Below are 20,975 nucleotides of genomic sequence, written 5' to 3'. Positions count from 1 at the left end.
GAAGATGACTTCGTAAAGATAGTAAGAGTAGCTTGCAGGGATATGTTGTTTTTGCTCTTTCCCTAGTCATCATTTTAATCACAGGTCCCTCTTAACGTTCAAGGTGTTTACTCTTGTTTGATTTGGGAAAGATATTCCCCAGTAATTATGAAATTTTCAGTGTGTCTTCTAAACAGTAGAAACATTTCCCTGGAGAAAATGTTTTATTTAGAATCCAAGAAGATGAGACAATGCTTGTGACATTTTGAACATTTTGTTTCTTTAAAAAACAACTGTCTTTTGTAAAACCAATGAAAAGGAATCAAAAGAAATTAAGGGGTAGCAATACTTGGTGGATTTATTTTTCTGACAGGTTGAGTTGCACACTCTCAGTGGCATTCACCCAACTGGCAATATAAACTGAAGGGCTGAAGCTGTTGGAGAACTTTTTCATTTTTCTGTAAAAATCCAAACTTAGACTGGAAAGAGCTTACTGATGTCAACATTTAGAAAGCAATGTTCTCTTTATATAGTCACTTATTGTCTTGGGTTTCATTTTTGGTTCAGGGGGAAATTAAATTCCCTTGCAATTGCACTATCTGTCTACCCAGGAAATTTTATCTCCACATCGTTTTTATTTGCTATTTGTCCTCTGGGTAAAGAACTGTGTATCCACAGGGTGGGAAGTGCATTTTTAAGGTCGTTTGGTTCATCCTGCTTTTCTGTGCAGGTCAGTATTTAAATTATTCCTGACCCAGAAATTTTCTGTATTCTGAGGTTCACATATGAGAAGCCAGGGAAGGCGGGTGCCCGCTGGAGAGTAGGTGGTAACCTAATTATGTGAGCTAATTCTTGGGTTAAAAGTCATTTTGGCATCTCAGTTTGCTCCTATTCCAAAAACACAGAAACCCTCTGGCAATTTGCAGTAGGTATGTGGGCATTTATGAGGGTAATTCGAAAAGTTCATGGAAAATGGAATTAAAAGATAAGCTTATGTTGCTGCAAAATAAAATTGAAATACATGCATGCAAATATTCCTCACAAAGTTCATAGAAAATACATGTAGTAATAACTATGTACTTAAAAATTTTATGCACCACAATGAACTCATTTCTGTTTCCATTTACCACAAACTTTTTTGAGATAATCTTGTGCAACATCTATATATTTAAATCTATACTTCTTAGATTTCAAATGATTCTATATGCTCAAATTCTGTATTTTCCTTCTTATAGATATAAGTTGCTCATAGGGATATCACAAAGGACAAGAATTCCAAAAACCTGGGTCTAATACTCAAGTCTTGATCCCATGGCTGTAAAATTTGATGGATAGTATTATTATTCAAAATCTTGCACTCCCTTCCCTGAGTTGCCTCTCCCTTTGAGCGTCTCCTGGCAGGGGTTGCTGTCCTCCTGCGGAATTTCTGCTAGATTTAGTCATATGCCTTGCTTTGGCTGGCGAGCTGTGAGAGGAAGTGATGGATCTAACTTCCAAGTGGAAAATTTGAGTCAGCATGTGTTTCGTTTTGATCTCTTTTTTTTTTTTCCTGTGTACCAAGACCAGCATCATCTTCGATAGGGTTCTGTCAATTTCGCATCCCAGAGAGAAAAGAATGTGGAACAGATGGCCTGAGATGGGCTTTTAGCAAGAGGGAGCAGAAGCAGACGTCAGGTCCCACGTGTTGGAGTCACTGTCTCTGCACCACCACTTGACCTGTGCTGATGCCTGGGGTTCACTGTTTGCGGCATTGACGTGCACAGTTCCCGTCCAGTTCCTGAGTCGATGAAGCACAGGCAGAGCACTGATCTGGCTCTGTAAGCCCACCCTCACTCCTCCCGCTCAAGCCATTGGCAGGCACTTCCTGGTTCTTGAATAACTGCTTGATGAACTCTACTGGAATTGATTTTATTCTTACAGGAATATTTTACTGTTTTTCTTTCGATTTTTAACACTTTTTCTATTTTTCCGTTACCTCTATTTATTTGTATTACGTTTTTATTTCTTAATATACTTTCCATGAATTTCATAGATATGATGCTGAGACTATAAGGGTACTTTTCTCTCTCCCTCCCTCTTTCCTTCCCTTTTATTATTTTAATGTTTTGTGATAACATACTTTCAGTTTACCTCTGAAAAAAGGCTCAGTACACTTCTGAACAAAGACCTGTATAGGTGAAATGATTGCTGATAAAGAAAATGTGGAGTTGTGTTGTGTCATTGTGGGCCAACAATTTCACTGCTCAAAATCGGCGTTTTTTTCAAACAATAGGTGAGGTTTTGGGGGAGTTCTGCATGCTTATTTTATGAGGTCCATGGACACAGTAGTAAATAACCCCAGATCATCAACCATCAATTCTCTTTCAACACATTGTCATCACTTTGGTGGGTAATAGTAATGACATGAGAACATAATGGATATACAAGAGAACTTGGAAAAGTTTGTGGAAAATGGAATTCATTTTACTACTAAAATGTTTCAAGATTCACTCATCGTTTTTTCATAATATGCGTTTCCCATGATTATTTGAATAACTCATATGCATGGATATAAAAAAAACTCACACCAAAAATTTAACTTCATTAATTTCATTTCCCATGAACTTTAAAAAGTACCATCAGCTTTATTCAGTTGCTTTCCATTTTTACCAGAAGTTATTTTTATAGATTTTTTTCTTTAACAGTCAGTTGCATTTAATATGAAGAGTAAGATAAAAAATAAAAGTATATAGTAGTATAGGCAGTAAGGTGTTACAGCAAAAACTAAATGTATATCAGATGACTGAAGCTTGGAAAAATCCTGCCGTAAGTAAGCCTTTTTCTTCCCCAAAAATTGTTATGTGAGGGCAAAGCAGTTAAGGAATGATTGGTTGGAGGCCCAGCTCTGCTGTGAATCCAGTGGCTTCCTGCTAGTGTTTACCCTGGGAAGCGACAATGATGGCTCACATCGTGGGGTCCCTGCCACTCCTGTGAGAGACGTGGACTCAGTTCTAGGCTCTTGTCTTCAGCCTGACTCAGCCTCAGCTGTTGTAGATGTTTGGAGAGTGAACCAGCAGGTGGGCAATCTCGCTCTTGCTCTCGCTCTCTCATTGGCTCGCTTCCTCCCCAGCTGTTACAGGCACTTGGGACGTAAACCAGTGGATGGGAGTGCTCTCTGTCTCAGTCTCTCAAATGAAGGAACTAGTGTACTCACTTCCTGTACCCGCTTCTTGTTCTGTGATGAGCATTCTGGAAACAGTATGCAGGAGAACATTAGCAGACTCTGTTGTGTCTGAGTAGAAGGCCTGAAGTCAGAGGATAAAGGTGAGGAAACACAAATACACCCTTGTTTGCCTCTGACTGCCTTTAACTGCTGTCTAGCATGCCTCAGGCTCGCCTGGCTGTCTCTCTGACCCTTCAAGGCAGTGAACTTCGTGATGAAAGCAACTGCATCTGGTGCGGTCCCCTGTCCCTTAGAAAATGTGTGTCTACCGAAGCCAGAAGTTGTGCCAGTGTTGATCCATTTATTAGCAACTTTCCATTAAAGCATGCACATGCGTTGCAGTATAGGTGCCAGTGCATCCATTATTATTATTAATAACAATGGCCACGACAGTATTTGTCACAGCCACCGATGACAGAGTAGGAACCAGGAACTCTACTAGGCACTTGAGGAGAACAGCTGCTTTCAGCAACTTGGCACGGTGAGTGATATCATCTCTAATGCAAACACTGAGACTTCAGGTAGTTAATCGATTTGCCAGTCGATACAGGATGTAGGAACTAAATGCAGGCCTGCCTGATTCCCGAAATCTCATTTGGGCTTTCTACCTAATACTATGTTTGAGAGAGAGAGGGAGAGAGGGAGAGGTGGAGAGAGAGGGGAAGGAGGGAGGGAGCAGAGAGAGAGAGAGAGAGAGAATGTCAGCTCTAGCCTTCCAAATCCTACCTCGTATGTTAGCCTTCTAGTCAGTGGTGGGTGCTTTTTGTGGCGTTTCCGACGTACGTTTCTCAGCACTATTGTTCCAAATCACTGAAGCTGTATTAGTCTCCTTGTTTAATGTCTGCAGGTTTTAATAAATTGTTACTGCACTGTTTTCCTTGAGCATACTTAACGCTTACTTGTATTCATCTGAACGTGACAGGCAGCACTCCATGAAGGTGCAAGCTGTCTGCAGTCTCACATCTCGGCCAGTTCCTGCTGCCCAGAATAGAGTGCAGGTGGAGCCCGTGTACGGTCCGTGTCTGAGACGGTTACAGCTACTCAGTGCCTGGTGAGGCCAGGACTGTAATTAAGACAGACCCAGCTCTTTGCTGCTTTTCTTCTCCACAGATTGGTTTCCTGAGATGCAGCATGGCTGCTCAGATTAGCCATTTGCATTTTGATCCTGCCCACTGATGCAGTGAGACACAGACCTGTCTGTGTTGCCTACTTGGAATTTTCTGTTGTGCTGGCGTGAATGTGCCAGGGAGACAATGTGGATCACATTCCATCGTTGCCTTTAAATCAAATTAAATCTCATCCACATCCCTGTGGCCTCTGGCTGGTGATTAGGGGCTCTCTTTACCACACCTCCTGTAGCAATTTCCTGCAGAAAGAATGGCCTTTGGCCAAACAGAACTCTCATAGAACCCCTTAGTTCTTCAAGTTTTTAACAGTGGAAGCTTGTAATGGATGTGTTTTAGACAGGGATCTTTGTAAGAAACCCGTTCTCTGAAAATAACTCAGTCAAATGGAGGATTATTTGAGGAGACAGGGAAAAATCTTTTGACTAGCTGAAGATTGGAAATAAAGTATAATGCTCTTTGTAGGATTTATTTGGAAGTCAGAATGTCAGAAATGCACACTCTGAAAGCCTCTCTCAGTCTCTGTCTTCATTTCTGTATCTCTGTCTCTCTATATTTTCCTTGCTATCACTGTCTCTATATTCGTCCATATCTCTGTCTCTTTCTCTGTCACTGTCTGTATATCTGTCACTGTCTCTCTGCTTCTGTATTCCCCTGCATGATGTAGGTAGCCTTCTGCACTGTGATTTTACTCTCCGCTTCTTCACAGACTTCCTGGCTTGTATGGGGCGTTCTCTCTGTGATCCTGAAGTACACAGTCTTTGGCCTTAGAGCTCATCAGAGGCTGCCTCCCTCACCTAGGGCTCCTAATGCCAGTGCCATTCCCAGCATCTCACCCTCTGTGGGATGCACAGCTATAGGACCCTGTTCGTCTTCTGCAGGACCAATAGCGATGGGGCTCCGCTTCACCATCTAAAGCCATTGAGGAGGGGTTAGAGGATGCAGAAGGGGTTGCATTGTAGCAAAGATGGGAGGCGGAGCACAGCTTCTCCAATGAGAACAGGATGGGAACCTTGCTTTCCTGTTTTCAGTTGTTAATGACAGGTGGAAAAACAGGACTCATAGAGGTCAGATACACGGAGGTCTCCTGAAAGTGTTATCAAGAGACTTTTCCATACCCTGTCCCTCACTCTTTCAGAAACTACCTGATTCGTGGAAAGTGCTTTTCCGTAGATCTCAACTCTCACAGGTGCACACTGTAGAGTTCCTGTGTGACAGCCTGGGACCTCTGCTGAGCCTGCAGAATAAACCCCCAGCCACATCAAGTGCATGAGGCCCCACGTCAATTTAGGTTACAGAGAACCTTAGGTTCTGGTCTGGTCATCCAGTAGAGCGCTACTTATGGTCTATTTACAAAAAATTTTTTTCTGATGAATTGGGACATTTGCATTTATCATGAAGACAAAAATCAATATATCCTCTGTTGGAAAGATTTCTTTCAAGATGCTGAATGTTACATTCCCAGTCAAAAAGTATGCTTAGTAGGGCAGGGACAATGGAATGGACCAGAGAGAGAGAGAGACACACACACACACACCCTCCATCTTTACCCTCAGGAAATGGGCTTAGAAAGAAAATGATAATTAACCGAAGATCTGTGATATTTTCTAGAATACTTGATATGCTTCTTGTACCCTTGGATAGTGATTATTGATAGATACGTAGATAAGGATACATATATAACTACATAGATGATAAATAGAAAACTACCCTTCCTTCCTTCTTCCCCTCTCTCTCTCCGTCTTTCTTCTTCTCCTTCCTCCCCTAAATCTTATTTATCTCTTCTTCTTCCTTTTTCCAACTCCAAAGCAGCCCTCCCATCCCTATGTCTGCATTTTCTGTCCGTGATAGCCCTGGCCCAGTTTACACCGTTTCACCTGTCCCTTCTTTCCAAGGTGCAGTGTGGTGTGTTCTTCCAAAGGCCCCTAAGAGCCTCCATATGGCGCCTTTCTCTGGGTGACTTTGAGAGGGAATCTCATGGGTGAGAAGAACAAAGGATTGCTTTGGCTCCAGCACAGGTGTCGGCTCTTCTCCATGCGTGAGAGCTGCTTTCTGAATCTACCTGAGTCACCTCTTGGACTGAAGGCCGAGAATCTGTCTCATGGTTGTCTGCATAGCCTTCTGCCCATCCTGACTCAGCACACCCTAACTAAGAGGCATTTCTGGAAACAGTAGTTTTGTTTGGGGTTCTGAGTGCAAGCTCATGAAATTTTAAACTTCCGCCCTGGACCCCACTGAGATATTTATGAATCAAGGATTTTGTCAAGAGTAGTGAGGACCAGATTGTATCAGTTTAGTTTATTTTTTCCTAGTATCCTTAAAAGCTCTTTCCCCTGTGTGTTTGTAATTTTATTTTGTTTATCAGTGAAGGTAGTAGACCAGAATAAGGATGTCAGGTTTAATTCTCTGCCACAGTACTCAAAGTAGGTGTTTCATAAGTAACATGTGGCTGGCTCAGCTAAAATTAAATGTCTCGGTGTTACCAAATGCTTTCTGTCTGGAATTTGTAACACATACCCTTCCAGAACTAACAAAGATTCTGAAACTAAGGCCTAAAAATATTAGTCCATTTCAGCCTTTCCTCCAACTCAAAACACTTGGTGAAAACATTAAAAGTCAAACAGTAAAATAATTGAATGGCATAGAGAGCCTGGTCCTCTTAGGCATGAAAGATCACGTCAGTTGAGAAGGACCATGTCCAAGAAGATCATACTTAGTAGCAAAATCCTCTACTTTGGTAACATTCTGTGCAGAGACCAAGTCCAGCCTTCAGGGACTGCAGATCCAAGTGCTTGATCATTTCCAGAACCTTCCGGGTAGCATGAGGTAGACACAGAACCAGACCTCCTCCTTGGGGTGCCTTGATTGGATAAACTTGGAAGAGGACCCAGTAAGTGAGAATACGGATTGGCCAGCCCCGATTCTCTGTCTCTGCCATCACTCGTTATAAAGGTCTGAGACCCCCCATGAATCCACAGGCATGTGGGTAACAAGCTCCAATGACCTCCATAAGGCAGTGGCCTGTGATGGGCAAAGAAAAGAATCCGCTTGTTCAGAGAGTGAATAAAGGCAGAAGAGGGCAACAGGGAGGAGGGAGAAATCAAAAGTTGTAGATCGTTGTTGATACGGATGTTTTGTGGAAAGGAGGGAGAAGGAGGACCTGATAGAGAAAGTGAAAGATTAAAGGGGACCCGTGAAACTGCACCTACACAGACCACGTTCCAGTGCAAGAGGGACAGACTCTACTGAGGGTCGTTTAAGTGGAGTGTTGACAGTGAGTGCTCTGGAGCTCTGAGACAGGCGGAAACAGCTCTACCCGTCCCACATGTGTGGCTCAGGGAAATCTGCGAAACCCTCTGGGAATCAGTGTTCCCATCTGTAAAATGACAATCATGATTGTAATTATCCTCCTGTTTAATTTGGGAAGTTATTTTTAGATCATTTGCAACAGTGCTCCATGGGCACCGCATGCATGCGCCTGTGGTCCTTGTGTTAGAAAAGTGCTGGGAAGAATCCTCAGTGCCCACTCAGACCCAATCAGATTGGGTCTCTGGATTCCTCCCACGTGAAAATCCACACATTCATGCAGTGCAGTGGCATGGAGATCAAAGGCTCAGATGCGTTTGTTGGATGAAAAACAGATTGAAAGTGATTTTCACAGAGATCAGTGGAAGAGTAGTGAGAAGCAGGCATGGAATCTAGGCTGTGTTTCCAAAAACGCTTTCAGGGACAGGCAGCAAAGGAGGAGTACCACAGCCCTGAGGGCAGCTGACAACCCATCAGAGGGAGCTTGCCATAGTAACAGTGGCCATAGTGACAGGCGGGGCAGCACAGCTGGTTGCTCCAGGTGCCTAGCACTGAGCTCTCTGCAGGTTTGTTTTCCGGGTGCTGACAACAGTTGATGGAGAGAGAAAGGCGTGGGGCTGTCCCTGTTGGACATAAGCAGGAGATACAAGATGGAGAGTAGCATGCCCAAGCTGACACACCTAATAAGAATCAAGAGGAAATTCAAGCCCACATTGGAAGCTTCCAAAAACCCCGATTCTTAACTTCTGAGCTGTAACAGCAAATGTTTGCACTGAGTGGGTCGTGTCCCAACACGGACTAGAGCATAAGGGTGCTTCCCATTCCTTGAATGGAACAACCGTGCACTTGAGCTGTCTTGTTGGGCCCTGTGGCTGCAAACATATGCCCCATCTGCAGCCGGTTCTGCTGTCTGTGAAGGATTCCCTGGCACTCTTCCAGTCCCCTGGACATCCCGAGCCGTCTGTGTCTGGCTGGGACGGATCCCTTCCTCCTGCGGCCTCAAAGCACCTAGCTTCTGCCTCTGCAGCGTTTATACACAGGTATAATTCTACATTGTGCTGTGGCTTTTTTTAACAAAACTTTGTAACCCTGCTTTCTACAGATTCCACATGGACCAGACACGGTTTCTGCTTTTCCTCGGTATTCCTGCTGTGTCTGATACTTAGCAGCTATTCAAAAAATAACTTGCAAGAGTAAACCCTAAGTCATGATCAGGATGTACCTCTGTGTTTCAGAATCATGCAGACTAATCAAAGTGGGGGCCAAGGGCCTTAGGAATGCCTCTAGCCTATTCTAGAGTCTGTGCCCTTGCCCTTGCTTGTCATGGAGCTCTGTCTCCAGCTGTGGTCACTGGCCATGAGTGGGCCGCTCTCTGCCTCATACAAGCCCATGATTTTCCAAATACGGCTCCTGGTGTGGTTTGGATATGACTGCGGATGTTTTCTGAAGGCTCACGTGTTCAAGGCTCGGCCCCCAGGGTGCTGCTGTTGGGAAGTGCTGGAATCTTTAGGAGGCAGGGCCTCTGGTGATTGGCAGCATGCCCTCAGAAGGTGGATCCCATCAGAGGACCGTTACAGAAGCTGGAGGCTGGCCCTGCTCTATCTGCTTCTGACTCCCCATGGACTCTTCCCTCCATGCGGTTCTGCTTTGGACATCCTTAGCCTCACCGAGACCAAGCCAACGGGGCTGCCTCGTCTCATCAAACCTCTTTCCTTTCCACATTAGCCTGCCTCGGGTACTGCATCACAGGAGTGGAAAGCTGATGAGTACGGTGTCCATCTTGAATGTGGGGGTCAGGAGGAGGAGGGTTAGAGGTGAAGACTGGAGAGCGTGAAGGTACTGAGTGTATGTAGCCTCCAGTGTTTCAGCTTGTTACATGGCTGCGGTAGGAATCGGCTCTATCAATTATTTAGAACTCGTAATTCAGTCCATATTAAAGATTTATTGCAACAAACTGAAAAACAAAATACAGACACAAAGGAAAGAGTACAAGGTTCTGTCATCCGCATTACGCAGTATATAAATTGCTGCTGTCAGTGGGAGGAATATAAACAGAAATAGACGAGTTTTAACCATACAGAAGGATTCTGGGGGCGATTGCTCCGCGCTGTGTGTGTGCATGCACTCTGTTCCCCCACCTGTGTGTTTGTGGGTTGCTTTCTTTACATCCTGTTTTCTGTCTGGCAGCAGGTCCTTCCTCCCGCCCACCCACCGAGTCCCTCTTGACTCAGAATTCTCATCAAGAGTAGAGGCATTGCAGTATGTTAGCTTTTACTTGTGGTTCTTGGTCATTGGTTGCTCTGTCATGAGCACTGCTTTTGTCACTTGCTGTACCATCTCGAGGACAAGGAGTACATTTGTGGTCAGAGATACCTGGATATAAATCCCAGCTCTGTCTCCTACCAACTGCGAGACCTTGGGCATGGCTTTGAAACACCGGAAGCCTCGTTTTCCCCACCTGTAAAATGGGGAAACCACACTACCCACCTCTTTGAGCATTACACAGATTTATATCTGCAGATCGCTCAGCACCATGTGTTCAGGGCATGATTTTCTTTTGTGCTGCCTAAGATTCCCCTCAACTTTTATATGAATAAATTACAATGCACTCATAAGCACTTCAGTTGCAGAAGGAAGCTAGCGGCAGTCAGCAGCATTTGGTTATTAAATAATTCTTGTGTTCAGATGGGATGTTGGCTGCAAGAAAGATTTCTTTGCCCATGTTCTGACTCCTGTCATCTGAATTATGTTTAACCTTAATAGCTTGGTGACCTTGGCCAAGGTCAGTTAACCTGGCTGGACTTCTGTTTCCTTATATATGAAGTGGAGACATTCATGACACCAGTTTCTCAGGTTGTAGGGAGGATTAGATGAGTTGCATATAAAATTATTAGAATAGTCCCTGGCTCTCAGAAGCCATATGTGAGTTAGGTTTTGTTTGCCATTGTTCGTGTTGTCAGTGCTCTCACACTGAGCCTGTGGGGTGAATTGGAATGCACTGCTAAATAATTGCCTTGCTGCATAAGCAACTTCAGATATCGCGTGGTAGCCTAAACTCTGGGCATGTCAGTTTCTGACGAGCAGTCGTGTTCCAGGTCATCATCATTTCCTACCAGCACCACCCTGGAATCCTCCCGGGATCTTTCTGTGCCCACTCTGGCATCCTTGCTCCCAAGCACAAATCTTGATCTTGCCTCTACCTCCCTGCCCCCCTTAAAACTGCCCCTTGGTTTCCAGTGAAGACAAAAGTGTGTTCCTTTTCATGGTTGAACATGATCTGTCCCCTGCCCATCTTTGCACACTCATCTACTGCTCTCCCCACTCACTGTTTTCCAGCCACTTTGGTCTTCTCCCTGTTCTTTTGTGCCAAGTTGTAGCACACGCTGTGTGCTCTCCCTTGAATGCCATCCTTCTTTCCTTAGCCAATCAACAGCATCCTTCATTCCTCTCACTTCCAAACCAGCATCACTTTCTCCCTGATGCCCAGTGGTGTACACGGGGACCCTCTTTCTACTCCCTTGGAAGACACTTGCTGTTCACTTCCCAGGGGGTCATGCGTTTTGTAATCATCCATGTGCTGTGTTGTGACTGTTGAAATTTGTATCTTCCTCCCTGGCAGGTGGGCTGCATGAAGGCAGGAAACTGTGGATCCCAACATCTTGTACACGTTAGATGCCAGGAACATGTTTGTTGGCTGCGTGAATGCAGAGTGAGAAGCCCTCCTCAGAGCCCGCCCACCCGCCTGCATTGTGTAGAGTTGACACGCTTGCTCAGCACAGCCACCCTGTACATCTAAGTAGCGCTCATCACCCTGGACTGTGGCTTTCCTGTTGACAGACTCTGAGCTGTCCTCCTTAGGTTGTCTCACTGATTCTTCCATCCCAGGTTCTAATGTCAGGATTTAATAAAATGTTCACCAAAGAAGGCAGAGAGGAAAGATCCATCTTCAGTCCAGTGTGTGTAGAATCACTTCACTTTCTCTTCTAGCCAAGTCCAGCCTTGTCCCTTTGCCCAGTTTTAGCAATATTGCAAAGGTGAGTTAAGCTCTGAGGTTGTCCTACCACGTGATGTCACGGCTTCAGAATAGACTAAACAGAACATGCCTACTGCGGTTGGAGCAGTTGTTAGCCAGGCGCTTAAGCAGCTAAAGGTCACTGGCCTGGGTCTCACCCTGAGACTTATCCTTAGCTCATCATTTTCAGCCCAGTGTGACAACAAGTTCATGTCTAGGAAAGCAAATGCAGAGGTGGTTCTTGATTATGTAACAGAACACTTGACTCCTCAGTTGTATCATGGGAGGCTGAGGGCAAAACATAGGCACATTTTCAAATCTGCTGCTGGCAGTCTTCACTGAGCAGAAACAGTTGAGCATACAGAAATTTCTGTTGCTTACGCAGAGAGATAATTTGTTACATGGAATCTCATTTGCGTATTTGGAGTCAGTACTGCTTCAGACCCAGTAGAGATGAGCACTCATGGGTGAGATGGATTGGGAAGGAGGAGACACGCTACTTCACTGTTATATTTACTGTGTTAAATATAAAGTGAGAATTGATGAAAAATGGGCTGGAGTTCCCCGTGCGAGCCTAAATGATGAACTAGGGTTTATTTGCCATCTGGCTTTTAAGCAGGGATTTTTTTTTTTTTATCCGAGTCAGAAAAATGGCACCCTCCGAACTGTTGCATTACAGACATCTGTTTATCAGACCTTTGCCTGGATGAATTATTCAGAATGTGCTTAAGGTTGTGCTTTGCCTGACATATGGAAATATAAAGTTGCGTATTTGATGTTGGCATATATCTGTCTCTACGAAATCAGGTGCCATACTTGAAACCCAGAGTACTAGGTGGCACTCTGAGTGCCTGGGATGCTAATTGCTTTGCCGCATGTGGGTCTTGATGTCTTGATTTTTGAAAACCAGCCTGTAGAATTCCAGGTGACTCCAGGACGCTGGGTTGATGCCCCTTCTTGTCTCTACTGTGTGTCTTAGGGACTACAGGGGACACCTATTCTTGGTTAATGTGGGTTTCGTTGAATAACTGTGGGTAATCACGTGGCCATCAGTTAGGTGAAACTCTGGGGTTATCAGGAGAGAAGACTTCTTCCTGCACATAATGAGAAGGCTCAGGAAGAGTTGGTTTCCCTGCAAGTTGGGTTTCAAAAGAACCCGTCAGTCCACCGCACCATCATTGTAGCAAGAATGGGCAGCCAATACAGGCTTCAGCATCACCCACTAGGTTAGACCGTGTTTTCCATCAGATTCCTTCTTCAGATATGGTCAAAGTACCTGCTGTGTTTCTAGCAGCACATCCTGGAAGATGCCTGTTGTACTCCACACTGCTGTGGGGCTTCGACGGGGAGCAGGGCAGACATAAATACACAAAATATTCACTGTAATTGATCAACACACAGCTTGAAACTGAGCTGCATGTTCCCGGGAAGAGAAACAGAGTTTTGAGGGTTTCCCTGTGAGGACTAGGGCCAGGACATCAAGTAGGAACTCTGGAGTAGGGGACTCCGAAGCTGTCCTAAATAAAAGGGGTAAGGTGCACCTTACCAGATGGCTGCAGGTGAGGAAAAGCCGTAAGCACAGGCCTGGGGGATAAAAGGCTCACACAGCACTCCACACACTGTTCAGAGGCCAGTGCCACTGATGGTAGGAGGGCTCTGGAGACAGGGCTTACTGTACGGGCTGGGTCCTTGCACCGCACAGGACAGCCTCTGGTGAGGAGGCAAATGCTTGTGCATCGAGGGTGGTGAGAAACCCTTGCACAGACAACAGCAGAGAGACAGGGGACATGATCCAAAGATCCCCAATGTCTCCCCTCATTGCTATTTGTCTTTTTTTTTATTTGATTTGACAGAGTTAGTGAGAGAGAGAGAGAGAGAGACAGAGAGAAAGGTCTTCCTTCCGTTGGTTCACCCCCCAAATGGCCGCTATGGCCGGAGCTACGCCAATCTGGAACCAGGAGCCAGGTGTCTCCTCCTGGTCTCCCATGCGGGTGCAGGTGCCCAACCACTTGGGCCATCTTCTACTGCTTTCCCGGGCCACAGAAGAGAGCTAGACTGGAGGAGGGCAACCAGGACTAGAACCCGGTGCCCATATGGGATGCCGGCACCACAGGGGGAGGATTAACCAAGTGAACCACGGCGCCAGCCCCTGCTGTTTATCTTTGAATTCTCTGCCATCTGATGGTTCATGAATGCCTGTGGAGTTGCCCATGATGCAAGAGGACTGTTTGAAATGTGAGGTCCCTGTGAGTTTGAGGAAAGGATCCCGTGGTTCCTTATCCCAGAGACCAGGGGAGAGGACTCAGTCAATTTTATAAATGCCCCTGTGGACTTTCCTTTGGATGACCTGGTGTTCTGTCTACCTAAGGCTCATAAACATGTCTTTTAGAACATCTGGAAGGGTAACAGCAAGCCCAGGTGAGGAAGGAGGAGCATGGGCAAGGCACAGAGATGGGAGGCAGATGGCTGAGGCTCTGGGGCTGCCCCTGCTCAGCTGGAGAAGTGGAGAGAGTGCTTCCCCAGTGGGAGGGCCATGTGCCAATGTAGCTCATGGCATGGAGATGGAGGTGAAGCTGGGATCATTCCTGGTTGATTGCTTACCTACACATTCAAGTTCACATGCCAGGGAGCTACCCTGCTGGCCCAGCACACAACCTAAAAGTGCTCCACCTGGGGATCAGGCAGGAAGAAGACGCCCCTGTGAGCACAGCCGGGGCAGAACCCAGGACAGTCATGTTTGACACCTCCCCACCTAGCAGCACAGGACGTGCTGGGGGATTTTTCAAGTTGAAGCACAAGCTCTGTGTGTGTTCACCATCTTGCACCTTGCACGCATTCTCCATTCACTGGCGAGGTCTGTGCTATGACTCCCAGGGCATTCTGCAGATGGACCTGGGAGGGTGAAGTCAAGGAGGCTCATTCTGCAAGAGGACAATGATTTTGCTCTGTGTCGGATGAAAGTTTCTCTCTTATACACTTTTCCATGAACTCCCCATTTCCAATTCTCTTGGTTAACGAAACTATGATTTGCTGGGTAAACAAAAGCAGTGGGGTTGGTGCCTCCTTGGCAGCTGGTCTGTAAGAGGTACTGCGCTTGTTAGCATGGCAAAAGAGCTAAGGATCCCTTCAAGTTGTGCAAGACAGAATTACTTCATGAACTTGGTGTAGCTTTCTTCCCTGGGAGTCAGTGATGTTAAAAAGCCAAAAAGTCCAGCAAAGCTGTTTTGTAGCATTAGCGCTTGGCAGTGGGGCAGCGTGTCCAGACTCTACTTCCTCATTGCTTTGCTCATTAGGGGTGGTTTCCTAGCCATTGCCTCCTTGCCAATGCATCTGACTGTCACTTTAAGAAAGAAATTGTTACCCTTTCAGAATCCTACTGCTGCAGGTTGAACTATCTATCTTTTTATTCAAATTCTTCCACCGTTAACAACACCCCCCCCCACTACTGTCACCACCTAAAGGGGCAAAAAAGGCAGGCAGCAGGTTAATCATCCATATTAGAAAGAATTTCACAGATGCCCGAGGCGAGCTCACACTCCATGCATGGAAACGGTATCTTCAGTGACAGACTGAGCCAGCACTCCTAGGAAACATGCTGTTTTGGCCTCTGGTGTTATTAATAGCTGAGGGCCGTGTGTTTCTTCCCCGAGCCTCTGCTCTTCCCTGAAAGTGAGGCCAGAGACCACACGCTTCCTCCACAGTGACTCTGATGCCCTGTGTCGCAGCCGTCGCAGGATGCTCTTGGTCAGGAGCCGGGCTGCAGGCCGGAGAAACCCCGTGCCTTCCGCCTGTCAGATTGCCCAACAGCACCTGCAGGAGTGAGCAAAGCCCACTTGGTGGTCTCCTTTAGCATGTAAGCAAATTAAATGCCCCCACTTAGGACTGGGAGAGGTCTCCATGTGTTGAGTGATGCACAGGAGAAAACATGGAGACAGTTCCATGGGCAACCCCAAAAAGCAAAGCATCAGCCCCCAAAAATATATATGGTTGTCTTGAGCAGAAGGATTAAATATTTATGTCTGTTCACTGGGGTAATAAAATTGTATTCAATTATGTCTCAGGCACTACCTAATGATTGTTGAAAACTCAGTAATAACACCGAAACTCATAAAAAATACAGGATAAACAGGGCTGGAAGAAAATTGTGGGAAAATAGCCTGTGGCCTGTGGAAATGGGACTTTATTTTGAAATAATTTGAAATAACAGTATAAGCATTAAAAAAGAAAAAAAAAACAAGTTAGTTTATAAAACCACACTCTCATCTCCAGAACCTTTCCTTCATGTTTTTGTGCCTTGTAAAGTGAAAAATATAAGAGCTGTGCCAGTTGGAGTTTCGCTAACTTGCAATTCATCCTGGTCAGCGTGGAGCCCCCTGAGGGTAGGCTAGCCTCCCCTCGTCTCTGAACTTGCCATGCTCACACTGAGCCCCTGTCAGAGGCAGTGCCCCATCAACATTTGCAGAACTGAATTGAGAAATAATTGGTTAGTTTTTCCACCTCATTTCTCTTTCCTAGGGTTTCTCAGCCAAAGGAGGCTCTGTTCCCTGGTAGGCACTTGCCAGTGACTGGGGACATTCTTGGTTGTTATAGCTTTGCAGGGGAGGGTCTCCTCCTGCCCTCCATGGCGTCGAAGCCAGGGGTGCTGCTAAACACCCCTACAGTGCACAGGGCAGACCCCACCCCACAAGATGTCAGTTGTGCTGGGTCTGAGAGTGCTGGGTCTGAGAGCCCTCAACCAGCTGATCTGCACCGTCCCCAGTGCCCACTGAGCATCCCCCTGGGGAATACAGCACTGAGCTGTCCTTAAGGGAGTCTCTGTGTCCATGTGACAGCTTTGTAGAGCTGCCCTTGCAAGGGACCACAGGCCTGATAGCTCTAAGAGCAGATATTTCCCTTCTCATCATGTTGGAGACTAAGGCATGCCAGGATCAGTTCCTTCTGAGAGCTGGGGGCAGAAAGGGTCCCGGGCTGCTCTCCAGCTGGTGGAGTCTCTCTGGACATCCTTGGCGTCCCTGTTTCCTGACTGGTTGACACCTGATCCCCTTGTCTGCTTTCAAGTGTGCACGCCATCTCCCTCCCTGGGAGCATACCCCCCTCTGTCCATATGTCTTCTTGTCATCAGGACACAATACATGTTGGATTAGCCCATGTGTCCTGAGTGACCTCATCTGAACTTAGTCACCTGCAAAGAACCAATATCTGAATCAGGGTTAGGACTTCCACACTTCCGAACAGTCTGCATCTCCCCAGCCCTGCGGCTCAGTTCTCATCCTGTCCCAGCATCGCACTCTTAGAAATCTAGAATCTCATGGGAATCCTCTCCTGCCGCCCAGGCCCAGACCCCAGCAGCCCCTTGCACCTGCCTGGCTCACCCAGGACTCTCCTTGCAGCATCTTACCCCTGCGTCTGGCTTCCTTCTCCTTTCTCCACCCAAACCTTGTTCTCATCTGCTCACACCGGCGCACTCTGGCCAGACTTCTTCCCCTGCTTGGCCAGCCCTTAGTGATGTTATTTCTGGGTTCAGGTCTCTGACCCATTCTCTGTCAGCTTCCCCTCCTGGGCCAGGTTTAAGAGCAACAAGCACAATCTAACCCACGTGCTGGCACAGAGCAGACCTACAGTTCCTTATGTTGAACTCAGTTGATGCCTCTTGGCCCATCTCTCCCTTAAATGTGCCCCTGTCCTTACCCATGCAGTGCCCTGTGGGGGTACAGAGGGCAGGACCAGGGTTAGAATGCCTTGTCTTCATCCTCGTGCACCTCCTTCACTCTGTGCAACCTGGCACAACTCACTTTGTGTTGTCTGCACCCAGTTTCCCCAGCTGTACATGGAGATGGTGCAGGTTCCAGCGTCTTGGGGTGGTGTAGGGATTAAGTGAGTCCCTATCTGGCGGGTGTTTCCATCACTGCCCGGCGCAGGCCACACACACACACATCATGGCTGCTTTGAGCTTGTGGTGAACCTCTGCTTTCTGTACCCCAGTCCCCATCCTAGTGGATCCATTCAACTGCTGCTGAAAATCTTCAGAGACATTTGGGGTATTCTTTTCTTATTGCTGGTGTGACAAATAACCATGCACTTGGCATTGTTTAGAACAATATGGATGCATTTCCTTTTTCTTTTTTTAAAAAAATATTTATTTGAAAGGTGGAGGGGGGTAGAGAGAGATCAATCTTCGATCTATTGGTTCACTCCCCCAAATGGCCATAACAGCTTGGACTTGGTCAGGCTTAATCTAGGAGCAAAGAACTTCATTCAGGTCTCCCATGTGGGTGGCAGGGGCCACCTTCTGCTCACCTGAATTATGGGATGCTGCTTGGGGTTTTGGCCCTGAACTCTTCCCATGAGCCCACACTCACCCTTGGCTTGGCTCCTTTGCTAATTATGTTTGTGCAGGATTTGTTTTTATGTTTCCTGAGCAAACTTCATGAGACATCTCTGATTTCTCTTAGTTCTGCATGGCCAGACCTCTCTTCTGTGCAAAGACAGTACTTGTTTATCTCCTGTTCATTAGTCTCGCCCCCGGAGGCCACGCTTCCCCAAAGAGAAGTGGAGCTCAGACATCACACCCTGAGCAGCCACAGACCCCAGGGCATTTGTAGATGGGGCGCAGAAGTGGAGCTCCCACGGAACTCTAGGAAGGCAAAAAGCAGACTCCAGCAGAAAATAGAAAGAGAGGAGTCCTAAGAGGAGTCTGATGCGATGAAAGTTCACATTTGCAGTTCATGCATTTTTCCCAAACTTCCAGAATAAATCTGGGAGTTGGGCACCAAGACCTTTTTAAGGACAAAGAGAATAAGTGACTTTTCCAAATCCCCCAACAGTGTTAAAAAGAGAGTTTCAGCCGGCGCCGCGGCTCACTAGGCTAATCCTCCACCTTGTGGCGCCGGCACACCGGGTTCTAGTCCTGGTCCAGGCGCCAGATTCTGTCCCGGTTGCCCCTCTTCCAGGCCAGCTCTCTGCTGTGGCCCGGGAGTGCAGTGGAGGATGGCCCAAGTGCTTGGGCCCTGCACCCCATGGGAGACCAGGAGAAGCACCTGGCTCCTGCCATCGGATCAGCGCGGTGCGCCGGCTGCGGCGGCCATTGGAGGGTGAACCAACGGCAAAAGGAAGACCTTTCTCTCTGTCTCTCTCTCTCACTGTCCACTCTGCCTGTAAAAAAAAAAAAAAAAAAGAGAGAGAGAGAGAGAGAGATTTTCAATTCTGTCTCGTGAATTCTGCCCCTGTGTTCAGTGTTCAGTCCTAAACTGCCAGGCTTGCTACATTTGGAAGGAGGAGGCACAAGTCCCAAGACTCCTTGTTGGTGAAGCAGACACACACTGTCTCACTGAGAGCTAGAAGGCGATTCACTCTTCAGCTGTCTTTCTTTCCAAACACCTGAGCGGATGTCAAGGAAGACTCCTCAGTGTGGTGCAAGTCTTGCTACCTTGGCAACACTTGCTCATCTCCTCCAATAAAGAGGAGGAGGATGGGGGATGCAAAACTCGGGCTGGTGCAAGGGTTTCCTGGGGATGCTGTCACTTTGCAGCCTTCAGCAACACAAATGCACTGCCTCTGTGTCCCTGAGGCCTGAAGTCCTAGGTCAGGGTGCCCATGGCATTGGTTCCTTTGGAGGTGGAAGGGACAACCTTGTCATGCCTTCTGCAGCTCCTGTGGGCTTCCCGTAGTTCCTGGCATTCCCTGGCTTGTTTGTGCATGACTTGTATGTCTGCCTCCATCAGGACATGGATTCTCCAGGGTCTACACTTGTCTCCGGGTCCAAATATCCCCTTCTGTATTGACGTTGGTCATATTGAACCAGAATGACTCTGTAATGACTCTGCGAAGATCCTAATTTCTAAACAGGGGCTCATTCACAGGCCCTGGGGCTTAGAACTTCACCATATTTTGGTGGGGGCACAGTTCAGCCTGTTTAAGACAGGCCACTCTTTTTGTCTAGAATTTGAAATCACTGTGTTATCTTTATGCATTTATTTAACTGTGCATACCTATAGCGAGTAACTTTTTTTCCTTATAGAAGAAATGTATCTTTTTACTCTCTTTTTCATTAAATGCCTTTACTTTCTTAAAAATCTAAGTGAACTGATTTAAAATATGTGAAAATAATATCTTAGTGGAGGTGGTCCTTGGATCGGGCAGGTAGAGGGATGCATCGTGAGGTTTGTGAAATGCTTGGTCTGCCCCTCCTTGCATGTAGGAGGAACAGGAACAAAGCAAGCAGAGTTGGAATAGCGCAGCTGCCATTGCTTCCAGAGAGAACCTTCCTACCTTTGAATAGATGTGCTGGGATTTTTTTATTTGGAAATTCAAAAATGTGTGTGTGCGTCTGAGAGAGTGAGAGAGAACTCCCAGGCACTGGTTCACTCTCAAAATGCCCACGATGGCCCGGGCTGGGCCTGCCCAAAGCCTGAATCCAGGAACCCAGTCTGGGCCTCCTTTGTGAGCCACCAGCTGCTGCCTTCTCTGGTGCATGTGAGCTCGAAGCTGGAGTCAGAGCAGAGCCGGGACACTGATAAGCAATGCAGGCATCTTAACTGGCCCCTTAGGTGTTGGCCGTGACTCACAGCTTCAAGAGTGCCCGCCCTGTCCATCACAGACCAAGGCAGTGACTTGAAAGTGAGACTCGACTCCCATGTCGACTAATCTCCATGGTGTGCAGGTTCTCAGAGCTCAGGGGCAGCAGGAGCCCCCACAAGGCCGAGTCCACTCCCAGAGGCTCAGACTCAATGACGCTGGCCTGTGAGGGTGTGCAGCACTGTCCACTTCTGCGTAGTGTCCAGATGGTGCTGGCCCTCTGAGGCCTTGTCCTTGGGGGACTGCAGAGCCCAGGGGATGAGATCTCTGTTCTCAGGGGCTCCTCATTTCCCGATGCTCTCCAGTCCTGGGTCTCGGGGAGGTGGGGTTTCTTCATGCTGGGAGTTCCCAGATAACTATACTAATCGCATTGTGAGCTTGAGGTGGAAGTGGAGGATAAGGCTAAGTTTCTTAGCCACAAGGAATTTCTGTTTAAATCAGCGAGAGACACACAGTGCCTGCCAGGAAAGCAGCTGGAAATTTTATGCCCTGGAAATGTTGCACAGAGCTCAGCGTCTCTCTGAGGCCACCCCTGGAAGCCTCGGGCGCTTTCTGCTTTGCATCCTCCCGGCGTGGGGGTGAGGCCTCTCATCCAACCCTCATCCCACACTAGCACTGAGTGGTGTGGCTTCCTGTCTCTGCCAGGTGGGGCTGGGATTGTGACAGGTGGAGATGCACCCAGAAAGAAAGCCCCAGGCAGGAGAGCCAGGGTGGAAGCACTGCCCATCCCCACTCCAGGCCTCGGGGAGATGGAGGAGGCGTGCTATTTCCTCGGGAT

At 47.1% G+C, this 20,975-nt stretch overlaps 1 protein-coding gene and 1 long non-coding RNA gene across 6 annotated transcripts in view; one reads left to right on the top strand and one right to left on the bottom strand.

Moving 5' to 3' along the window:
• Positions 1–20,975, top strand: part of RBFOX1 (RNA binding fox-1 homolog 1) — a 1,595,659-nt gene that overhangs the window by 820,588 nt on the left and 754,096 nt on the right. The window lies entirely within an intron of this gene.
• LOC149120636 (uncharacterized) overlaps positions 1–20,975 on the bottom strand; it is a 1,089,735-nt gene that overhangs the window by 473,693 nt on the left and 595,067 nt on the right. Inside the window, exon 2 of the long non-coding RNA XR_016225951.1 lies at positions 18,661–18,738. This is a non-coding gene — a long non-coding RNA (uncharacterized LOC149120636). The remainder of the gene's footprint in view (positions 1–18,660; positions 18,739–20,975) is intronic.

This window comes from Oryctolagus cuniculus, chromosome 19, assembly GCF_051225735.1.
Source record: "Oryctolagus cuniculus isolate XC-2025 breed Fujian yellow rabbit chromosome 19, ASM5122573v1, whole genome shotgun sequence".
Classification (NCBI taxonomy): domain Eukaryota; kingdom Metazoa; phylum Chordata; class Mammalia; order Lagomorpha; family Leporidae; genus Oryctolagus; species Oryctolagus cuniculus.
The sequence above is the reverse complement of the archived record's forward strand: the minus strand, read 5'-3'. Positions and strand labels throughout refer to the sequence as shown.